This window comes from Muntiacus reevesi, chromosome 17 (genome assembly GCF_963930625.1).
Source record: "Muntiacus reevesi chromosome 17, mMunRee1.1, whole genome shotgun sequence".
Classification (NCBI taxonomy): Eukaryota; Metazoa; Chordata; class Mammalia; order Artiodactyla; family Cervidae; genus Muntiacus; species Muntiacus reevesi.
In genome coordinates, this window is record NC_089265.1 from 14,210,975 (window position 1) to 14,229,284 (window position 18,310).

The window sequence follows — 18,310 nt, forward strand, 5'->3', positions numbered from 1 at the left end:
TTGGGGGAAGCAGATATCAGAAATTCTTGATAACAATGTGGATTTATTAGAAATGCCCTGTGTCTCTAGCTGTCCCTGCGTTTTGACTCCTGCTGGCCAAACTCTAATCTGGATTCCAGACCATAGGCTTCTGATTCCCACTCTATTTCTAAATTTCTATTAATATTAATAGATTTTTATTTCTGGAATTTTAGCACTTGGACATCTGGTTATGATCTGTTCTGTTCAGTTCCTGGTCTGTAGGTCTGTTTACCTATTCCTAGGTCTCTCTACCCAGTTCTCCTACACCATTTGTTCTGACTTGACTTTTTCATACCTCTAGCCTCATCCAATGGTAGGTAACCACTTTTGCAAAGAAAACACACCAATTCTAAGAACAGTGTCATAGTATATGTAATAGGTAATAAGAAAGGAGTCTTCCATGGTGGCTCAGTGGTAAAGAATTGGCCTGCCAATGAAGGAGATGAGGGTTTGATCCCGGGGTTGAGAAGATCCCCTGGAGAAGGAACTGGCACCCCACTCAAGTGTTCTTGCCTGGGAAATCCCATGGACAGAGGAGCCTGGTGGGCTAGAGTCCACAGGGTCACAAAAGAGCAGGACACGACTTAGAGACTAGTAGTAACAGTCAAGTAAGAAAGGAAATGGGGAGACCTTGGTGGGAACAGAAAGGAAAGGACTTTTGCTTTATTTGGAAGGATGAAAAAGTACTTGTGATGGATTAGATACAGAGAGTGAAAGGGTTGGAACAAATATGATTCCAGGTTTGGTCTAAGTAGGAAAAGGATGTGCTATAATAAAATAGGTTTTAATAGCTACATGTAGGCTAGTAGGCTTCATATTCTACAAAACATCATGTTCTCTTATTCACCCTCATAGCAACCTTGTTAGGAGGATCTTATAATATATTCTTGTCCCACAAAAAAAAAAAAAAAAAAAAAAAAGAGGAAAAGAAATCAAGTGCTTTGCTCAAGGTCATACTACAAATTAGTTCAGAATACCAATTTAACACTCATCTTGACTGCAGACCTGTTCCTCAATTTGTGGGAAACACATCTGCTACTGTACAAGGCAACAAAGATATTTTGCATTTGTTTTTATGCTGGGTCCTGTGAAGGGGCCCTACTGACAATGTAGCAATTAGTCACATTTAACACAGGGTTAGGAAATGTGTGGCATGCATGTCACGTAGCTTTTATTGCGCTGGTGAAAGACATCATTAATCAGTCTTCCTAGTCATTCCTGCTGAGCCCAGACGCTATCTCACAGTCTTTCTCAATATATTACTCTAGGCAACCACTACTAATAAATCAGAGATGTCTGGAAGTTGGAACTCATTTGCCATGCTGGTACTAAAATCTTGAAATGACACCTGTGGTCTGGTACAAAACTTTGTAAATGCGTGCCTTAGTTTCCAGCCCCTCAGAATAACCCCTGCTTATTTCTGCATCTGAGGCCAGTTACCTGTTTGAACATCAAGTCAGATCTGTTAAACCTGTCCTAACTGAGTACCTACTAATTGGCTTATATCTTGGATTCCTGGATCTAAGTCCCTATTTTTTACCCATGGTCTAAAAACAGACAATCTATCTTGCTCCTGGATTTAAGTCCCTGGATCTAAGTCCCTATTTTTTACCCATGGTCTAAAAACAGATAATCTATCTTGCTCCTCACTTCTGAAGTTCTGCTTCGTAAGCCACTTCTTCCAGGCTAGGGTCCTGTCATGAGTTCACCCCCACAGTGAGAGACAAGAGTTCAGTTCCTCTTGTCCACTTTCTATGATGGGATTACTGTATCGCTTATCTATTACTATGAAACAAACCATTCTCAAACTTTCTAGTCTTGACAAAATGAGAAGTATTAACATGCTGTATAAATCTAGAGTTCTGGTAAGGTTTTGCAGGAATGGCTCCTCAAAAAACAAAATTGTTTTTGTTTTTTCTTGATTGCCAGTTAAATACAGAGTTTTAATTTCATAGATTGACAATGAATGGTCATACACTGAGGTTAATACATATGCCTGTCATTTACTCTCAGCTTGTCCTTGCACATAGCTGAGAATATTTGCATGGTATGGCTTAACCGATACTTACTGTTGTTGTTTAGTTGCTAAGTTGTGTCTGATTCTTTGTGACCCCATGGACTGCACCATGCCAGGCTTCCCTGTCTTTCACTATCTCCTGGAGTTTGGTCAAACTCATGTCTGTTGAGTTGACAATGCTATCCAGTCATCTCATCCTTTTTCACCCCCTTCTTGTCCCATCTTCAATCTTTCTCAGCATCAGGATATTTTCCAATGAGTTGACTCTTCGCAACAGGTGGTCAAAGTATTGGAGCTTCAGCTTAGGCATGAGTCCTTCTAATGAATATTCAGGGTTGATTTCCTTGAAGATTGACTGGTTTGATCTCCTTGCAGTCCAAGGGACTCTCAAGAGTCTTCTCCAGCACCACAATTTGAAAGCATCAATTCTTTGACACTCAGCCTTCTCTATGGTCCAGCTCTCACATCCATACGTTACTACTAGAAAAACCATAGCTTTGACTAGACGGATCTTTGTCAGCAAAGTGATGTCTCTTCTTTTAAGTACACTGTCTAGATTTGTCATAGCTTTTTTTTTCAAGAAACTTTTCTTATTTCTTTCATGGCTGCAGTCATCATCTGGAGTGATTTTGCAGCCCAAGAAAATAAAATCTGTCACTGTTTCCATTTTTTATAAGCCATGCTAGAAGGCCTTTAAAAAATAACAAAGAAATATTTATAGGAGTTGAAGGGAGTGAAATTTGGCACCCCAAATATGCCTCTTTGTCATAAGGATTGTTTTAGGCTGATTATTTTTAAAAATAGCAACCTGGAAGAAGCTCTGAAAGCTGAGAAGTCACTGTTTTGTGGGAAACATTTACAGTGATTAGGGAAATCTCTGTTTGTAAAGGTGTCTCGCTGTATGTACCAGGAAGAGAAGGAGGACTCTTAGCATCTAGACACTCTTATCAATGTAGAAAATTATGATTTGGATCTACATTATAGCTTGATTCTTCACTGTGCTTTTGCTAGTAACCTCCCATAACTGGGCTCTCCCACCCTCAAATTATTTCAGTTATCTTTAGCTGGAGATGGTTTTTAAGGTGGTGGCTTCGGCCACTTCAGGAAGTTACTCAGTTTTCCTGGGAATCTTTCATGCATATAGGAGTTGTGGTGGTGGTGGCTGTTTAGTCACTAAGTCTTGTCTGACTCTTTGTGACCCCATGGACTATCACCCGCCAGGCTCCTCTGTCCATGGGATTTCCCAGGCAAGAATAATGGAGTAGATTGTTATTTCCTCCTCCAGGGGATCTTCCCAACCCACAGATCAAACCTACATCTCCTGCTTGACAGGTAGATTCTTTACCACTGAACCACCGGGGAAGCCCATATAGGAGGTATATATGTTATTAAACCTTTTTGTTTTTCTTCTATTAATATTTATATTCTTAGGATTCTCAGCCTAGAACTTAGAAGAGTAGAGGGACAATTATTTTCTATACTCTACCAAATTAAGCTTCACTTTGTACAATGAGGATTCGCTATCAAGATGGGTCATGTACATTGCTGACCTTCTAATGCTGGCTTTGGGAGCTAATCCAAGGTGATGGACTGGGGTCTTTAGGTTTTCTCTACCTGATTCTCTCCAAGGCTGATTAGGCTTACTCACAGCATGGTGGGAGGCTTCCAAAACCAAATGTGCCAAGAGAACATGACACAATCTCAGAACTACTTGAGCCATAATCTGTTGGTCAAAGCAGTCACAAAGGCCCACACAGGTTCAGGAGATGGGGCATAGTCTCCGCCTCTCATTGGAGAATAAAGAATACTGGAATGGGTTGCCTTTTTCTCCTCCGGAGATCTTCCCAACCCAAGGATGGAACCCGGGTCCCCTGTATCTCCTACATTGGCAGGTGGGTCCTTACCACTCCACCACCTGGGCAGTCCCTCTCTGAGGATACGACTATGTTAATCTTTGGAAAATGCAGTTTGCCACACTCTATCACCTTTACCCATTTAGGCACTGCCATAGTATTTTGCCCACATTTTGAGATACTGATCTCCTGCCTGCTGTCAGATCTCCTAGTCACCTTATTTCTAGTTCTCCATTTAATGGCCCACTCTTACTGTTTATAATGTTGCTACTGTAATGTATCCTTTTATATATCATTTATTCTACTGGTAACACTTAGCACATAGCCAGAAGGGCTTTCTAAACTTGAAAGACCAGCTCTCCCATCACCACGAATGTCTGGGAAAGTAAGATAATTGAAAGCAAAAAGAACCATATATTTTAGAGCCAAATGGACCTGGTTTCAAATCCCAGCTTAATCACTGAATTCTGAGAAACTTACCCCTCTTTTGTTCAATTTACTTTTCTGTCAAGTGAGTATAATACAATTTTTTGTCTCATAATTGTTGTGAGACTTAACTATGTAACTGTTAATTAAATATACTACCCCAGTAAGGGGTTTATTGAGTAATCTGCAAGCTGTGGGGTATTAATTTTAAAGCTTATTTTTTATTTTTAAACATACTCTCTTTTTATCTGTTCTTTCCTGTACTGATTGACATCTCTGGCCTTTATTTTTCCATTTCTTTTATTTCTGGTTACTTGAAATTATTGCAGTTTCATTACAGCTAAAACTACCATCTTGCGCCCAATTTAACATCTTCTCCTCCTTACAGTGTAGGTCAGCTTTTTATCCTGAGTGACAAGACAGTCTGTTGTGTCTGCTTTCTGATTCTGCCTTCCATTCATCACCATGAGGAGAGGGAGAGGGAGCTGAGCTTGGCTGACTGTGAGATTTTTCTCCCTCCCTCTTTTCTGGGTCTGGCTTCAGCGATCAGAGGGCATAATGACATGGGCGATAAGAAGAGGAGGGAGTCTGCCTGTCTGTGAGTCATTCGGAAGCATCTCTAGCCTTGCTGTGGCCAGGCTGGTTTTGTCTGGTGCTTGCGGTCTCTGTTGATGATGGGCTTGGTTGTGGAGGAGACAGTGTCCAGCTTCACCTAGCCTGGCCTCCAGGCTGCTCCAGTCCCCTCAGTCTGTGCCTGGCACTCTACTGGCTGCTGCCTGGTCTGACTATTAGTCACTTGGAAGAAAGTGAGTCACTCAATCCTGTCCAATTCTTTGAGACCACCATGGACTGTAGCCCACCAGGCCCCTCTGTCCATGGAATTCTTCAGGCAAGAATACGAGAGTGGGTTGCCATTCCCTTCTCCAGGGGATCTACCCAACCCAGGGATCAAATCCAGGTCTCCCGCATTGCAGGCAGATTCTTAACCATCTAAACAAGTAAGGATAGTCCCAAACTATTGCTTTTCTCTTTATCCTGTGTGCTTCTTCATGTAGAGCCCGAAGAACCACTAATGGAATTTGCTCAGTTGTGTTCAACACTTTGTGACCCCATGGACTATATAGTCCATGGAATTTTCCATGGCCAGAATACTGGAGTGGGTAGCCTTTCCCTTCTCCAGGGGATCTTCCCAACCCAGGGATCAAACCCAGGTATCCCTCATTGCAGGCAGATGCTTTACCAACTGAGCCACAAGGAAAGCTCAAGAATACTGGAGTGGGTAGCGCCTCTCCTTTCTCGGGGGTAGGTGGGGGATCTTCCTGACCCAGGAATCGAACCGGGGTCTCCTGAATTGCAGGCAGATTCTTTACCAACTGAGCTATCAGGATAGCCCAAAGAACCACCAAGGGGATCATGGTACAGAATGGACATGCCCTTCCACCCTCTGTTTCCGAAGCGCCTCATTCTAGTCTGTCTTTATACCATGTCTTATCCCATGCCTCCCTTTACTCTGTTGCATAATGTGTCACAGCAAGCGCAGCCACTTCAGTAACGTGTGGTTAAGAAGCCGGCGCCACTGAAAAATAATAAAAAACGCCGGCCCGTTGTTCCCTAACTCCAGGGCAAACACAGTAGGCTTTCCCTACCCCTCATTCACAATGGTCTGCTTTTATGGCAGTATTGAGGAAGGCCTGTAGCAGCTACAGCTGGAGGCCTCCAACCCCAAGATTCAGATTTTCAACTGCTCTATTTTTTTTTTCCTTTTTGCAAACTGCCCTGCTTTTGTGTGCAGGATTCCCAAGTGGTGCAGTGGTAGAGAATCTGCCTGCCACTGAAAGAGATGCAGGAGATGGAGATTTGATCCAAGTTGGGATCCCTGGAGGAGGAAATAGCAACCACTCCCAGAGTCTTGCTTGAAAAATCCCATGGACAGAGGAGCCTGGCGGGTAACAGGACTGAGCATGCGCACAGTGAATCCCTAGGACTCTTCTGCATCAGTGGCCCTTATTGGGGTGAACATTCCATCAGGAAGACTGTTCTTAAATTCCCCCTGTTTATTTGTCTTAAGAATCTTTCAGTTCAGCCTTTGTTCTTTCCTTTATTCCCTGATCCTCAAGGACAGAAAGTTCCAGGAAATTAGAAGCACGGTTTCAGCAGACTTTCTTAGGAGTCATAGCATTTTGTCTGAGCCTAACAAGATTTGAATATGATTGATGGTCTCTCCAAGGTGGGCCCCTAGTCACTGCACCCATGTGATGCTCACTCTGAGCAGCAGGGCTGTCTGCATGTAACCAACGTGCTGTTTGGGGGGATTTATTTATTTTTCCCAACAATGCATGTAAATCATTGCCTTCTTCTGTTTTAGTTAGATGCTAACAGCTTCCTTAGAGATTCTGGGCGTATTAAAAACGAACTGTGAAAACAGCAGTGAAGGAAGTCCTGCATTGTTAATCCTTCCTGTGACAGAATCATCAAAAAGCAAACCTTGAAGCCTCGCTTAGAGGATGGTGTTTCCTCCATCTCTTGCCAAGTATGTGCGTGGGTACGGGGTGCCCTTCTTGGCAAGCCTATAAGCGATCGGAGCTGTGATGGCTGCTATTTTTGTGGTAAACTGATTATTGGCTTTCACTGAATATTCATAGCTCTATTAACCAAGACCCCCACTGTGTCTCGGGGAATAAAAACTGGGTAGACTTCCAACTTTCTGCGCCCACTGTGTGACTTAACAATGGCCCCAGGACTGCTATTTTCAACTGAATCTGAAATGAGAGATCAATTGTATTCTCCTGTTTATATGTGCCAGTTATATTTGCCATATTTTTGCAAATCATTTTTAAAGTGGTCCAGCCTCAGTTTTTAGATCAATAATGCTTTGAACTTATGTAAATGGACCCCATCATTCTAGTGGAACTGAAGTCTGTTTCCCATCCTTCTGACCTTGACTGGTGCATGATAGAGGTCAATGTGTAGCATTGGATGATAGGTGCCTTTTAATCCATTTTGTTGGTTGCATCCTCTTCACATCTATAGTGGAATTTGGAATGTTGTATTCAGATGACCCAGGGCTTCTCAATGTCATTTTCATCCTCTTTTCTTTCCTGTTGAATGTCCCTAATCGCCTTGCTGAGTGTAGCACACAAGACCTTCCATGATCTTTCCATTAGACTTTTTCTCCCATCTATTCTAAGTGACATGTTCTTTCCCAGCTAGAATTATCTTATTCCAGTACCCTAGAATGCCCAGGAAATATGAATTTTGGTTCTATATTGCTTGCTGGTTTGATCTTTTTGAATGATTCATGATATTCAGTCTTTCCTCAAACTTATATTCTGAGCTAGAATGAATGACAAGTTAGTGTTAACCTGATATCCTTACATGAATAGCCTGAGAAGGAAACAAAAATTAATTTATTGAATGCAGAAAATGACCATTTGACTCAGATGGTGAGGGATATTGAGGAACAGTGGTAGACGTGGAGAGAAGCAAATTTTATATATATGTCCTCCTCCTGTGTGGTATTAGTTTACGAAGAGCAGTAGGCAATATGCAAGATATATGGTTTTTTCAAGCTTGGAGACTACGATGGGATTCCAAGCACTTCCGAGGAAGCTGTGGAATTGGGCTCCCAATTTTAAGGTCAGCACCAGGGCAATGGATTTCTTTTGCTCCTGCCTACTCTTCTTGCCTGCATATTCCCTAAATTCCTCCTCTATGATATTTGTTTTTATCTTCATATCGGGATAGTGATTTCATTGAAAGGAGAAAGTGCTAGTTTAATTCCAGTTGGAATATTGTATGAGTTTGTCTTTGGCTTGAGGGTTTTCATTCTGGTTGGCACTTGACTGGCCCATAGCAGACTGTGGCCACCATAAAATATATCAACTCCGTTTACTTAGTTTCTCCTTTCTCCACCACTGGGGTGCCAGGAATCATGGCTTTTGTTTTCTCCATCCTACTTTTCCACTTCATTTAAAGGTTACTCACTTGATTCTTTCCTCAAGCATGTCAAAACCCTTATTTATATGCCAGAAATTTTCTAATCTTTGGTGGTGAGGTGGTGAGACATAGCACCATTCTCAATGCTAGTGCACAATTCCTGTGCTGTTTACTATGGGGAGCCAGTAGCCACGTGTAGCTATTTCAATGAAAATTAATTAAAATAAATTGAATCTCTCAGTCACATGAGTCATATTTTAATTGCTCAGTGGCCACATGTGGTTTATATCTGCTGTAAAAAACAATATAGCAATAGAACATTTCCATCATCACAGAAAGGTTTATTGGACAGTCCTGGTAGACTCTAATGGACAAAATATTCCTGTTAACCTGTTCTCTTTTATTGAGCACATATCATGTGTCAGACCCTGAGCTGAGTATTATATGCTTATTGTATTATTTTGTCAATATCCTGACAAGGTGGGGGTCAGTATCTCCATTCTGCAGAAGAGAAAGATGAGGCATAAAGGATTTAAGGACTGTAAAAAGCTAGATGTTGTGCAAGTCTTTACAATTCATTAATAATTGGATTTAGTCATTTAGAAATCATAGCTGAAGTAATGGGTGAACCTTGTAATCTGAACTAAATTAAAGGAAGTCTAGAAGGGAAGTCTAGAATACTGATCTATAAGTAGTAGAATTAACATCTGAACCCTCAAATTTGATACGAGTTTATTCAGGCCTTCACATATGAATCCCCACATTATAGTCAGTTAGCACCCACTCCTATAGAAGGTGATAGGATTAATAGTGTCAAGAGAAAAAAAAATGTCACCCATACAAGCCCTGTGCCCACTAAATGAATCTTGAACAAATATTTAAAGAATATGACTTTTAATCCTATTATATAGGGCAGGGAAATCGGCTCAATGTTACGTGGCAGTCTGGATGGGAGGGGAGTTTGAGGGAGAATGGACACATAGGTATATATAACTGAATCCCTTTGCTGTCTAAGTGAAACTATCGCAACATTGTTAACCAGCTATACTGCAATATAAAATAAAAAGTTAAAAAATATAGAAAGAATATGACTTTGAAGGAGTATCAAATTACTAACCTTCCCAGTTCAGTTCAGTCCAGTCTCTCAGTCGTGTCCAGCTCTTTGCGACCCCATGGACTGCAGCACGCCAGGCCTCCCTGTCCATCACCAACTCCCGGAGTTTACTCAAACTCCTGTCCATTGAGTCAGTGATGCCATCCAACCATCTCATCCTCTGTCGTCCCCTTCTCCTCCTGCCTTCAGTCTTTCCCAGCATTAGGCTTTTTTCTAACGAGTCAGCTCTTTGAATCAGGTGGCCAAAGTATTGGAGTTTCAACTTCAACATCAGTCCTTCCAATGAATATTCAGGACTGATTTCCTTTAGGATTAACTGGTTGGATCTCCTTGCAGTCCCTTGAGAGTCAAGGGACTCTCAAGAGTCTTCTCCAACACCACATTTCAAAAGCATCAATTTTTTGGCACTCAGCTTTCTTTATAGTCCAACTCTCACATACATACATGACTACTGGAAAAACCATAGCCTTGACTAGATGGGCCTTTGTTGGCAAAGTAATATCTCTGCTTTTTAATATGCTGACTAGCAATTGGTCATAGCTTTTCTTCCAAGGAGCAAGGATCTTTTAATTTCATGACTGCAGTCACCATCTACAGTGATTTTGGAGCCCCGAAAATAAAGGCTGCAACTGTTTCCACTGTTTCCCCATCTATTTGCCATGAAGTGATGGGACTAGATGCCATGATCTTAGTTTTCTGAATGTTGAGCTTTAAGCCAACTTTTTCACTGTTCTCTTTCAGTTTCATCAAGAGGCTCTTTAGTTCTTCTTCACTTTCTTCCACAAGGGTGATGTCATCTGTATATGTGAGATTATTGATATTTCTCCTGGCAATCTTGATTCCAGCTTCATCCAGCCCAGTGTTTCTCATGATGTACTCTGCATATAAGTTAAATAAGCAGGGTGACAGTATACAACCTTGACGTACTCCTTTTCCTATTTGGAAACAGTCTGTTGTTCCATGTCCAGTTCTAACTGTTGTTTCCTGACCTGCATACAGATTTCTCAAGAGCAGGCCAGGTAGTCTGGTATTTCCATCTCTTGAAGAATTTTCCACAGTTTATTGTGATCAATACAGTCAAAGACTTTGGTAGAGTCAATAAAGCAGATGTTTTTCTGGAATTCTCTTGCCTTTTCTATGATCCAACAGATGTTAGCAATTTGATCTCTGGTTCCTCTGCCTTTTCTAAAACCAGCTTGAACATCTGGAAGTTCACGGTTCACATATTGTTGAAGCTTGCCTTGGAGAATTTTGAGCATTACTTTACTAGTGTGTGAGATGAGTGCAATTGTGCAGTAGTTTGAAAATTCTTTGCCATTGCCTTTCTTTGGGATTGGAATGAAAACTGACCTTTTCCAGTCCTGTGGCCACTGCTGAGTTTTTACCCAGAAAAATAGCTTTTAGGATCTAAATTGGTGGCCCAGTGATTTAATTAAGCAATTCCATGCTCATACTGATTCTCATTCAGAAAATGCTTTCTCATGACCTGTTCTGTCACAGGTGTGTAGCTAAGTAACAGAGTTCTAAATTAAGTTGAAGAAAGTGTCCCTCTCTAAAGAAACTTACAAAAGAGGGAAGAACACACATTATAGTACAATAAGTATGTGAGCACTGTACTCTCTAGGATACACAATAAAGCAGACATGATCTCACAGGAATTTCTGACAACCAGGAGAGAGGAAACTCACAGAAATAAATGTAGCAGAATTTAGAATTTGGAACCTGCAATGATGGTAGAATATACAAATGTGCCATCTTGAATGTTATATAATGAAACACTTGTTGTAAATGTTGTGGATGCATAAAAGAAGACACATAGCTGCCGATTTGAGAGGGAAGGAATAGAAGGATAGATGGGCATTGGGGAAGCCTTTACAAAAACAGTGGGAATGGAGCTGACCTTCAAGATTCCAGAGAATCAGATGAAAGCATATCCCAAGAGAGGGTCTGCAGGAGCAAGAGGGAAGACACTGGGAAGTGCAACATGTCTCCTCGGGACAGTGAAGTGTCTGCTGTGGTCACACCCGGTTATAAGAGGGAAACCCTCTTGGGTCAGGTTGAGGACAGGTTGCTGAGGATCTTAAATGTTGCTATGCTAAGGGATTTGGGGCTCTTCAAAGAATGATGAGAATGTCCATGCTGTAGAGATAAGTCAAAGTGAAGAACACTCATCCTGAAAACCTTTATCAGCTCTCAAAAAATGAACATTTATGTCATTGTTTAGACAATACCTGCTGTAGTTTTCTCATTTGACTGCTCAACAATTGAATATATATTCATCCTTTTTCAGGTTCTTTTCTCATATAGGTTATCCAGAATATTATTTCCCTGTTCTATACAGTCAACAAAAAGACTGAATATGGCTCATTTTGAGAAAATTAAACTAAAACACTTTGAAGTTGAGCAGAATGTTTTCCAGCTTTAACATTCTTTACTTTGTTAATAGTTCACACCCTGTGAATAATGCAGGGGCTGCATCCTTTACTCATTGCCACTCAAAGTGCAAATTAGGAAGTTCATCTCCTTATGGCTTGAGCTTGATAACTGACAGGTACAGATTCCCAGGGGCAGCAGTTAACTTCCTGTAAACTGATATGAGAATGAGTTGATTCCTCTAAGAAGGGAAAGTTAATATGTTAGGTGAATTAAATTCTCTTTGCTCCAAAGAAAGCATTCTACTTAGCCATCTCTTACCCTCCAGCATCTGTGCTTTAGAAATGTCTGCTGCAAAGCATGTCACAGCTTCCCGACCAGCCACCGAACATTCTGAGCATCGACTCAGACCCTACTTAGAAACTGCATGTTTGAATGGCAGAATGAGAAAATGTGATTCACATACACAGCAGGGCTCACTCTCAATCTGGAGAGTGTCTTGAAAGCATGAGGATTACCTCCTAGACAGTCTTCTGTGGTCTCAAGGGTCTTACAGCTCACCTTGGGTTATGGGCACATAGCCCTATTTCTCCATCCTACTCTTTTTCAGTCCTTGCAAGAATAGGATGATTAGAAGTATGAAACACATTAAAAGAGAAGCAGAGCCAGGCATCTAAATATAGTGTTTGCGAGTCAACTTTTGAGTATGTTACATTCAAATGGCAAACCAAGAAACAGAAATTCGGTATGAACATATTTATTTCCTTACTCATTATGTCTGGCCAGAAGCCTTCCCGACTTCTTCCTAATATACTTTCCTCCTTTGGGAAAATTCTTCCTCCTCTTTTTCAGATTTTATGTCCCAGTGGAGACAATGAGCACTAGAGTCTAAATACTTGACCACAGTTAATGATTCTGTAATGGACTTCTGAGCCAAGCATGACCAATGCAAGTCTTTCCTTGAGATGTTTCAAGCCAAATATAAGAAGACAAAGGTAATTGTTGCTCTCTGGCATTGAAACTTAGAAAAATGAGACTTGGGCTCAGCTAGTGGTCCTGTTTCTTCCCTTGGATAAAGTTGCAGAAGGAAGTGCTATATAGCAAGAAGATGAAAAATGAAAAGAGAAAGTTCTGAGGACATTCAGATGTCTGGGAGATTGTCCCTGCAGGCTAAATCTCTGTGCCTGCCAAGATCACATGAAATAGCCCAGGATCCATGGAATCATTTTTTATTTCTTCTTGAATTATTTATCTTTTTATTATTTGTAACCAAAACTTTCTTTATTGATACAAAAGAATGAGTATACCTGGCCTCAATTTTTTTGTTGTTTAAATCCTGAATCAAATCCTTACATGACTCAGAAATTACTGGGCTCTGTATTGAAGTTTTCTTCTTTAAATACCATTTACTGATGATAACTTTTCATTTCTTTAATATTTTGTGTTCTTTCATGCTTCTGCAAAACCTGCCAACCTATTAAATTCCCAAACCTGTAAAATTCCTATGCAAGATAAGGTATGATTTTCTTTCTTGCTTCCTCACATTCTCAGGCAAAATTTCTATAAATTGTTGACTGTGAGTACAATACATTCATAAGACCTGGGATCTAATAGCTGAACAAACTGCATTGTAGAATAGGAAAAAAAAAAAATCTTAAATGTGTCTTTGTTTACTTTTCACCACTTTCCATGTCTTACTTTTTTATTAAGTTTATTGTATTAATAATTGATTCACAATGTTATTAATTTTTGTATTTAAAATCAGCTGAAGGGGTAGTATTTATTTTTTCTGAGTAAAGCAGGTATCAAATTCATTTTTACAGGGTTTTGATTGTGTCTAAGTTCTTTATTAAATCACCTCTCTTTCTTTGCATTTGTTCTTAGCAGTTGCCAGGCAACTCATATGATACTTGGCAAAAATATTCTGAGAGGACTTTTTTTTAGAATAAAATTAATGAAGGCATAGACCCCTTCTAACGATGGATATTACAGTTGTTCAGATGTAAAATTAGCCACTATGAATGAAGATTATTATTTAATGTTATACTAAATGTGACTTTCTGTCCAATTGTAACCTGGGTCTTCCACCTACAGTTTGCCTAAATTGCAAAGAATAGCTTAATCTCTGATTTGAAAAGAAAATGAGGTTGATAAAAAAATAATAATGACTCTTTTATTGAGTTGAAAAAGGTGAGTGATGATAAATGAACTTGCCCAAGCATTTTCTTTCTGATTCAGACTGCTGCCCCTGGCAAAATGGCTTAGGGAAAAGCAATCTTTTCATTTCAGATTTTCTACTGAGAAAGAATCAGAAAGACCAAGATGGGGATTCAGTTCCCTCTGGTTTCTTTTAGAACAACTCCATGAGAGATACATTCTGCTAATGTAATTAATAGGCTATTGGATCCTTTGCAACAAGTCTTGCAGAAGATTACTGCAAATATTAGTGAGAAGGCCAAATGACAAGGTGTGTGGCAGTGCTTTTGACACTATAGTCCAGGTTTAGGTTCTTGATGCATTGGTGCCGATGCTGACAGTCACTGTTACTTTGAAATTCAGAAGGAATCCAGTATGAGATCTTTCTTAGCGTGACTGTCTTCCATATCTTATTCTACCTTTGATAATTAGTTTTAGCCAATGAAAACATGAATGTGGATGACAATTCACATTGTCATATTTATGACAAGGAAAAAGTCATATTTATGAGTTAATGCACATCCTCTTTTGGAAGCCAGATGGATTAGGAAAATGATGATCTTTATTAATAATGGTAGCTTCTGTATTTCTGCTTTAAACCCCATTTCCCCTTCCTTAATTTTCAACTATGCTCAGTCTCTTTCATTTTCCTAAGTAATAAATGTCTCTGTTAGCTAAAAATTTTCCTTGAGTATGTAAAGCTACCCAAATTGATTCTATGTTAAAAAATACCCAAGTATAAAAACACAGCTGTTTTCAAATTATTTGTCCCTTAACAAAGATGTGCCCATGACTCACTTTGCTTTTATGACTAAACTTTTTGCCGTGTGATCAGCCTTCACTGACTCCTCAATGAATTGTTATTTGGTTTCTCCACCCGCTTCACCAAGGACCCTCTTAGAAACTGAAGATGCTGATTCAGTTGATCTGGCCTCTCTACAAAATGTTAAACTGTTGACAACGAGCTCCTTTTCAAAGTCCCTCTTTAGTTTTCATCTTTGTCATTTGATCCTGCCTTCCCTCCAGCTACTTTGAATGATTTTTATGGAAACTTTCTGATCAAGTTATTGTTTTAAATATCAGCATTGTTCGGGGAGTATGATCTCCGTTCCCTATCCACCTCACTCTATCTATTCTTCCTGAGTGTGTGTGTGTGTGTGTGTGTGTGTAGGGAAGAGAGAGGAAGTCTTCACCTCACATTTCTTTCATTAGCTCCAGAACTACTCGTTCACTCTCCTTTGAAATTTTCAGTGTATATGACCTGAAAACACCTAAAAGTTTAACATGATCCCAATGAGCTCATTCCCCTAACACATTTTCACATTCTCCTTAATTCTCTTTCACAGAATACTGTGGCTGCTCACATAAATTTCCCAAAACAAAGTTCTGACCTTATATTTGATTCCTCTCTCACATTCCAACCCTAAAATAATAAAATAGAGTCTCTACCTTGTGAATGTTTTGTAAAATCTCTTCTTTCCAACTCTATTGTCTCTGACATAACACATGCATAGTCTTTCTTGATCAATTAATCACATATTCCTCCAAAGGCCAGCCTTATGCTGGCATGACCCTTACTCCTTACATTTATTTGAATAAGGGCAAAGTAAGATTAAGAGAAAGTTGAGCATTTTTTCATTGTTCCTAATAGCAGTTAGATAATTTTAGAAGTCATATTATGTAAAAACAAATAAACATTGGTGGAGGTTTGAGAGGGAATATATGTGATTTTCCTAGTAATGTATCAACAAGTGAATATATTTGAGCAGAAATATTAATAAAACTTTTTTTCAGTAATGGGGAGTGAGGGAATGTTTCTTATCCATCTGGATCTTCTGAACTTAGTTATGGTTCATATATTCACCAAATCCAAGGAATTTAGAAATCCTCCTAAAGCAAGGCCTGACTTTTAAATGTGATCATCTAACTGTTCTAGTTTACAGAAGTGGAACGAACTTCCATCTGTTGCCTCCTTGAATGGTTCTGCATTTCTTTCTCCTGCCAGAACTAATTATGAATGATGCTTGAGATTCTTGGTACCTGGCCTAGAAGACAAAAGCCACAGCATTCAACCCCACCTTCATGCAGCACAAAATCCTATAATAGTTATAGGTGCATGCAGCATTATATTTCACATTATTTTTATATTTTTATCTATTTTTATTTTATTTTGGTTATGCTGGGTGTCCGTTGCTGTGCACCAACTTTCTGTATTTGAGGAGAGTGGGGACCAGGTACTTTCTAGTTGTAGAACACTGGCTTCTCTTTGCAGTGGCTTCTCTCGTTGTGGAGCATGGGCCCTAGGGCAGGTGGGCTTGGTACCTGCTGCCCACGGGCTCGGTAGTTGCGGCAGGTGAGCTCTAGGGCGCAGGCTCAGGAGTTGTCGCTCGTAGCTCACAGGCTTAGTTGCTTTGTGGCATGTGAGGTCAGGGAGGCCTGGGGTGCTGTGATTCATGGGGTCGCAAAGAGTCAGACCCGACTGAGCAACTGGACTGAAATGAACTGAACTGAGGTCTTCCCAAACCAGGAATGGAACCCCACATTGCAGGGGGAAATCTTGACTACTGGACCACCAGGGAAGCCCTAACATTATCATTATTCAGAGAGTTCTGCAAATTTTTCTGGTTATTTCAAAACATTTCATAGAAGATCCTGCAACTCATTGGTGCAAACTCTGCTCATTAGGATTTTTAGCTTATTGATTAAGCATGTTGTGGTAGTGATTTCTACATTAGCAGCATGTGTGTGTACAGAAGTGAAGTGAAAGTGTTAGTTACTCAGTTGTGTCTGACTCTTTATGACCCCGTGGACTATAGCCCACCAGTCTCCTCTCTCCATGGGATTATCCATGCAAGAATACTGGAGTGGGTTGCCATTCCCTTATCTAAATGTCTGTGTGTGCACATAGACAATTACTGTCATGAGAAATGGGACCTAAAGAAAGGGCAGGTCAATACCAGGGGGAAAAATGATGTTGATATACCAGATATAATGGCCTGCTTTATGCTTCCTCTTGATATACTAAAAAAGAAGAAGAAAAAGATTCTTGACTGGGTCAGAGGTTTATTCACTGTAGATGCTAACTCTTTAGGAACATTGTTAGTGATGAACTAGGGGACAAAACAAAATGCAGTAGATTGAGAAGTTAATACAGCACTGAGTAGGTAGACAGTGAGAGAGAACTCTTTTAAGAAACCTAGAAGTAAAAAATTAAAAACTATGAATGAGAGAGAAAAAGAGAGAAGTAGCTTGAGGGGAAACAGAGGTCTGGGTGCTTTTATCAATTAAAAATAAAAGTATTTTCTTATACAAAAATTACCTTCTAAAGACAAGATAATAAACTTTTCTTTATTATAAGTGAGAGTTAAAGTCTTTTACTTTTATCTATAATGGCTAACATGCTGAAGCAACATCTATGTATAAATATACAGATCCTGTATATCCACACCAAGAATTTACCCCTTTGAGAACCAGAGTGTAAGATATGTAAGATTCTACATTGTGTAGAAAATCTCACTCCTGCTGTATCTCAAATGTGAGAAATTTCCCTTTAAACATGTAATATCCTCATGAAATAATAGATATGCCTTGAACAGATCCAGAAAACTATCACTTCCTAAAGGCAGGGCCCAAATTCATAATCAATTTGCTTTGTCTTTTGTATATGAGTGAGTGAATGAAAGCCATTCAGTCATGTCAGACTCTTTGTGACCCCATGAACTATACAGTTCATGGAATTCTCCAGGCCAGAATACTGGAGTGGGTAGCTTTTCCCTTCTCCAGGGGACCTTCCCAATCCAGGGATCGAACCCAGGTCTCCCACATTGCAAGTGGATTCTTTAGCAGCTAAGCCACCAGGGAAGCCTGTTTATGAGTGAAGTAATGTCCGTTTAGAATTTGAGATAAGGGCGGGGGAGGGAGGACATGGGACGGGCATTAAAAACCAAAAAGGAGAGAAAGATATGCCCATTGTCCCTTTCTAGCTCTGTTTCCATGCTATTTACACAGGATGATATTTTTAGTCTCCCAGAATAAAAGGGCTCAGAACTTCTGAAAATTTCTCTAATATGTTAAAGACAGTAGTAAAATTATTTGTTTGTTTGTTTGTTTTATATGGACCTAGAGTGTATCATGCTTAATGGAACAAATCAGACAAAGAAAGATAAATATTCTATATTATCACTAATACGTGGACTCTAAAAAAAAAGAAATGAAACGAATGAATGCAACAAAACAAACACAGACTTGCAGGTATAGAAAATAAACCAGTGGTTACCAGTGAAGAAAGGAAGGGAGGAAGGGCAGATGGGGTATGGGATTAAGAGACATAGACTACCAATGTATCAATAAATAAGCAACAGAATATATTGTACA